The sequence below is a fragment of the Lagopus leucura genome, unplaced genomic scaffold (assembly GCF_019238085.1).
Source record: "Lagopus leucura isolate 7727_CA_CO unplaced genomic scaffold, USGS_WTPT01 Super-Scaffold_806, whole genome shotgun sequence".
Classification (NCBI taxonomy): Eukaryota; Metazoa; Chordata; class Aves; order Galliformes; family Phasianidae; genus Lagopus; species Lagopus leucura.
Window position 1 is genome coordinate 1,020,279 of NW_024962260.1, and position 6,000 is coordinate 1,026,278.

The window sequence follows — 6,000 nt, forward strand, 5'->3', positions numbered from 1 at the left end:
CTGCAGTAATACTATATGCCATCTATTGTATTTGGAGAGCTGTATCCTCAGTTACAATCATTAGTCAGTGTTCTCTCAAACAGAAGCTACTGAAAGAATAAAGCACAGATTTCCATCTTGAACACGCAGTATGGAAAGAGGCAGAACTGCTGGGGATTGTCAAGGAAAGCATTCTGCTCACAGGTGTTTTTGGCTGTTGGTGTGACCTTGGGTTTGGGAAAGAAGGTCTGACTTTTGCAAGGAGCAGAAGCTAGTGGAAGTGTTAGTAACATTGTAATCAACCAGCTGGTTTTTGTGGTGAGTAAATAGAAGAAGGAGAATATTTTCTCTGGGGGAAAAAAAAAAAAGGGGGAGCAAAAAAATAACTGCTATTTGTCCCATGTTTGTTTTACTGAAAAACCAAATTGTTATTTTTTAAGTACAATCCAGGTACTTCAGAGAGAAACCTGCATAGGGAAGTCGAGTTAGAGGTGCTGGAACTTTAAAACTTGACCCAGAATAAAATCATTTTTGCTGTATGTTGTGGAGTCTGTGCTACAAAGGGAAAATCCAGTGCAATTGGGCACCATCTGTAGCAGCTTCCTGCCCCTGTGGCAGAGCTGTCCTGGAGCAGTGATCCCCATTACTGTCCCTGCCATCCAAATCCACAGATGGGAGCAGACAGCCCGAGCCTGTTGTTGGCAGGAGGTGGCACAGCTCTCTCCAAGTGCCCGCTGGCTGGCCATCGTGTTGGGTCACTGCTACAATGCCAGCATGTCCTTTAAGGGCAGGATCGAATCCCTTGATTCTCTTGTGTCACCTCAAGCTTTTTAAGGACTGCTATTTGCCTCTTCTGAAACAAGTCCTGTTAAGCTTCTCTGGCTGTCAAATGTCATGGGAGGACTGTGGAGCTGTTTACTGTCATCAGCATCATCAGTGTGATGCTTTTAATACATAAGAATGCTCTGGTGCTGTTGCTGATTCATTCCCCTGGTTTTCACAGCTGAGACTTTCTTGCTTTCAGATAATTCCTGCACTTTTCTGTGTTAATAACGTTCATTTTTTGAATGTGGCAAGGAGCAAAACATTGCATTGAACATCATTAATTACAGAAAATAAATCGTGCAGTGAATTTGAAAATATCTCATTTACAAGTTGTTGGAGCTACTGGAATGGAATCTGTAGGAATTCCTGGCTAGGCTGATTTGGAAAGCATTTTCACTTTTTGAGTACAAGATATATATAAGTAGTATAAGAGTATAAGATTTATTGATACAATTTTAGTATAGCTACCTGTTACAATAATTTTGAGTTTGTGTTTTACATTGCTAAGAAACAAATGTGTAAATTCCATAAACTGCTCATCTGAATTTCACCCTGAAAGTTATATTTCTTCTTCTTTGTCAGCTGAGTGTTGTTTCATTGGAGAGGAAAGTTAAAATCCTAAGAGTGAGATTGAAACAGCACTTTCTAATGGCTGTGGATCTCTGGGTAAAGGTGTTAGGAATTATTTATCCTTTTATCCTAATTCAATCACAGTAACATCTTGGTGTCAATTAGCAGGTGCATAGGAAACAGAAAGTGAAGAACACCTATGAAATAATTTGTTGAAGTTGTTCTTAGTGGTAAATATATTTTCTGTTCTTTTCGTTTGTTCCTTTTTTTGTTTGGATTAAAGTGGAACATAAGCTTGAAAAAGCTGTCTGCAGGTTTTATTGCTGTGTCTCAGTAAATGACTTTGCACTGGTGAACTGCGTTTTCTTACAGGTTGTTTTTCTTCTGTTACCTGTGAGCTTTATTGTGTGACATTAGTAGGAGCTGAATTTCTTATTCTTAATGTAGAACATCTCTTTGTGGAACTGTAAGGCATAGTGTTTACTGTGTTAGTGAAGACACTATTGTGCATTGCTGTTCATGATTTACGGGAATGCATTTTAAATGGCTAATTGATTTTTGTGTTAGTTACATTTTTTCAACTTGGCCTTTGCTCATTTCACATTTTTCCCCCTTTTTTCTGTTCAGTCAGCTCTCAACATTGTTTCTGTTGTTGGTACACATGCTAGTGTGTGTCAGGGTTTGTCCAGAGGCTTTATCAGAGCTCAAACTGAAGGATCAATTCCCCTTACCTGTATTTTACCACTGTTCCTTAAAAACAGCTGGATCTTGAAATAAAACTGCAGCCTGAGACATACCTTAATGCAGATATTTCAGTCTCATAGCTCAGCTTCTTAAGAAAAATTAAAATAAGTCCCACCATACCCTACTTGTTCTGTTCTCTAGCACCTTTTCATTACATGTTCTTCATGCCATGATTTCCTTCCTCCCCCACTCTCCCTGAATAAATATCTTTTGGTGACTACATGAAGATGTAACTGGTGGATGGGGCCTCTCAATTGTGTGAGAATACCCAACATAGCCTGAATTTTGCTTCTGATGTTCACAGTTAGCTGTTCTCTGAATATCTTTTAGCTTAAGGAGCGTGAGGGCTGAAGAATAACTTTGTGGAACCGATGCTGGCCTTGCTTTATGCCTTTCTTTGGTGTTTGTGCCTCTGTCCAGCAGCAGCATGAGATATTTTTCTCCCTTTCAACTCCTCCTCCCTTTTTCCTGTTTCTGTCCCTCAGTCATCACATCCTTCCTATTGCTGCTTATCGCTGAGATTTTTCTTCTCTCTGCTGCCTGTGATTAAACGCCTGGAACGTTGCCAGCCTGATGACTGCACAGTTTTGCAATGAAACTCCTTTGAGATTTACTGCAGCGAGGCTGTTTCTTGAAATGCATTGCTCTGAAGGAGTCAGACTTCATGTGCTCTCAATTCTTTGTATAGGTTTTGAGGATGCTTACCACAGTAAATGCGTTACTACTAACAGAATAGCAGCAACAATCTGCTTGAGGTCCCCTGGTAGAAAAATTCTTGTTACAAACTGTATAAAATCTTCATCACGAAAGCTATTTTTCTTCCAGCTGAAAAATGCACACAACTGAGCTGGTTGGTGTTCTGCTACTACTGAATTTTGAGATTCTGCTCTTGAGGGTTAGCCTGAAATGAGTTGCATTGAGTGCTATGCACCAATTAGGCAAGTTCTATACTCTGATATTTGCAATTAGCTCTGAATCGTGTAACTGAGGTTCATCTTAGCTTCAGCTGTAAAAAAAAAAAAAAAAAAACAAAAAACCACAGAAAAATCCCTTTTGATAGACGTCACAGCTACATTACTTTGCTGAATTGCTGTTCAGTCACAATTGCTACATCTGACCCTGCATTAACTCCTGTGATGAATGGTGGAGGGCAGTGATCTGTGTGAATTAAGCTAAACATTCTGCTTAAGAAAGAATATGTGAATATGCCTTGCTGGATGGAAAGTACTGCATGATATACAGACTGAAGCTTCTTCAATTATGTTGTCATAAGTTTTAGACTGCAAGTTGTCCTCTGGAGGCTCTTTTTTTTGTTACTTATCCTCCACACAAGGCTGTGTACCCTGATAAAGCACCATGTATCAGTCATGTCAGTTTCATTGCCACCAGGCTCGTCTTCCAGAGTTTGAGAGCCATTTAGCACAGAGCTGCTGGTGACGTGGCTCACCGGCTGGGGCTGGGTGGAATTCAAACACAGTTCAGCAAATGCTCTTCCATCTTGGTGAGGGTTTGGAGAAGCTTTCAATCAATGGAAAGCAAATTTTCATTTGTAAGTTAGGCAAGTTGTTGTTGTTTTAAATTCAAGTGCCAGAAAGCACCACCAAAACCAGAAAGAAGAGAGCGAAAGAATCTTCTGAAGCCCTGTAAGACGTGACGATAACAGGAGGTTATTGGCAGTGCTGTGACAGAGCCCTGAGGAAATGGAAACACGTTAGAAAAATACCTTGTGTCAGAACAAGTAGCCAGTATATTCCACATAGTATGCTTTCATTAGTGTGCCTCTCTGGAAATCTGGCAGTTTCTTACAGATTATCAGATGTCTCTCCATCTAATTTAGCATGTAGACTATAGCTTAACTTAAAGTGACCATGAATGCTGTGATTCAGCAAATCTAGCCTAAATAAGGTATTATCAAAGGAGAGAATGGATGTAAGATTTTTAAAAAACAAATAGTGAAGTGGTTTCTTTATTTGTTTATTTTTATCCCTTCTGTACGTTTTTCAGTCTCTTGTCTTTGTACTCTGTCCCTCTTTATTTTCCCTTGCCTTTGTTCTTCTCACAGGGCTCGTACTTTCACTTCTGTTATCTTTTACCCTGCTCGTTCCCGAGCCCTCTTGTCCTCCCTGACCTATCTTCCCACTTAAAATACTTTCTTCCTGGCCTCATGGAGCATCGCCATGGTGACTGCGTGATGTCACTGCATGGGGAGCTGTTGCCCAGGAAACTGTATGATGTCATTGCACTAGAGACAGTCGCCATGGTTACTGAGTTGATTGAGGTAACTGGGAATAAAGGAGTTGTTATCAGACCAGAGCCAGGAAATGCTCCCTTTAATGGGAATAATAATAATAAAAAAAGACACTTCTTATGTCTTTACGTTCCAGGGCAGTCTGCCTGTGATTCAAAGTCCCCAGTTCTTTTTCTGATGCAGTGTGCTCAATTTGGGCTTCTTTCAGTTGGACTGAGTTATCTTGCTCATCTGTTTCTAGTCTTGAATGTTATTGTGGACATCACGCCACAATAAAATGGAAAAAAGAACTGTGTTGTCCCGTGCTTCTGTGTAATTAGTGTTTCCATCTGTTGTTGCTGTTTGCTTTTTCCTGTTTGGTTTCTTTTTTTTTTTCTGTGATGAATAGGCCAGTCCAGTTATTATCCCAGCTGATGTCAGAGATACGCTAACAGTGAATATTACATGTCTGAGCTTGCTTCATCTGCCCCAGGCTCTGTCTCTAATAGGCAAGCTATCATTTGTTTTCCACTTATTTTCTGCCTTTTACCTGCTTTTTGTTTCTCATTGTAGTCATTGCATGAGTTCCAGGAAAAGTCCAATGTGAAAGGTGAAGCAGAAATTAAATAAAAAGTAGGAGGCAGCTATTAGAGATGAAGAAAGACATGCAAGATTGCACTTCACTGAGAGCAGTGTGGAAACGTGTGGCTGATCATGTTTCTTGTGAGGATGCAGGAATGTGAACAGTGGTAACCATTTGTCTTAGTAAGTCTGTGCATGTGATGTGCTGATCAGTAGCTCTTGCAAAATGTTGTCTGTGTATAAATATATGTGTTTATGTATTTACTGTTTACTTTTAATATATATATTTATATTTTTCAGATGTTCTGCAGTGTGGGTGAATTACATGTGTAAGATAAAGTGTGCTCGTGTAAGAGTGATTGCCCCTACACATAAAGGAGGGTCTCTGCTCTCAGTACCTGTGCAGATGCTCAAGCATTCACTAGAAACTGTTGTCACAAACTTGCCATTAGTTAACCAGGAGACACCCTTTGTGATGCTGCTGTTTTTGTTGAGCCTGAAGTTGAAAACTCTGACATGGGTTACCTTACAGTTAGTGTGGATCTGAAAACAAGAACTCTATCAAAGAGGTATGGAGTGTAGTGCTGGCATGCCAAATATCTGAGGACTGAAATTTTGAGTTGCTGAAATGTTGACTGAAATCCAGGGCTCCTGAAATGTTGGGAGGAGACTAAAATCAAGATAGCATCTAAGGTACGGCGAAACTGGGTGAAGAGTAGGGAACAGAGAATATAATTGAATTGGGTAAAGAGCAGAATTTTTCAGGCTTAGTTATGAGGGAAACAAAGGAGTGACAGTTGGGAATTCTGAGGGGTGAAGTAGTAAAAAGCTTTTATTAATGTTCATCTTTTTATTCCCTTCCTCATTCAAGTACTATTTGTATAACTGTTTATTTGCTCACTGTAGTGCACAAAGTAATATAAACCTCTCTGCCAAAGTAACTGTAAAATAAAATTGTGTTTCACACCTGTATCTAGGTAGGCCAGCAGGAAACAGCAGTTATAAGAGATCAGATGGCAACAAGATTAAACAGCTAATGGAGGTGAAAAGTAGCAGTCAGTCGGCACTGAGGC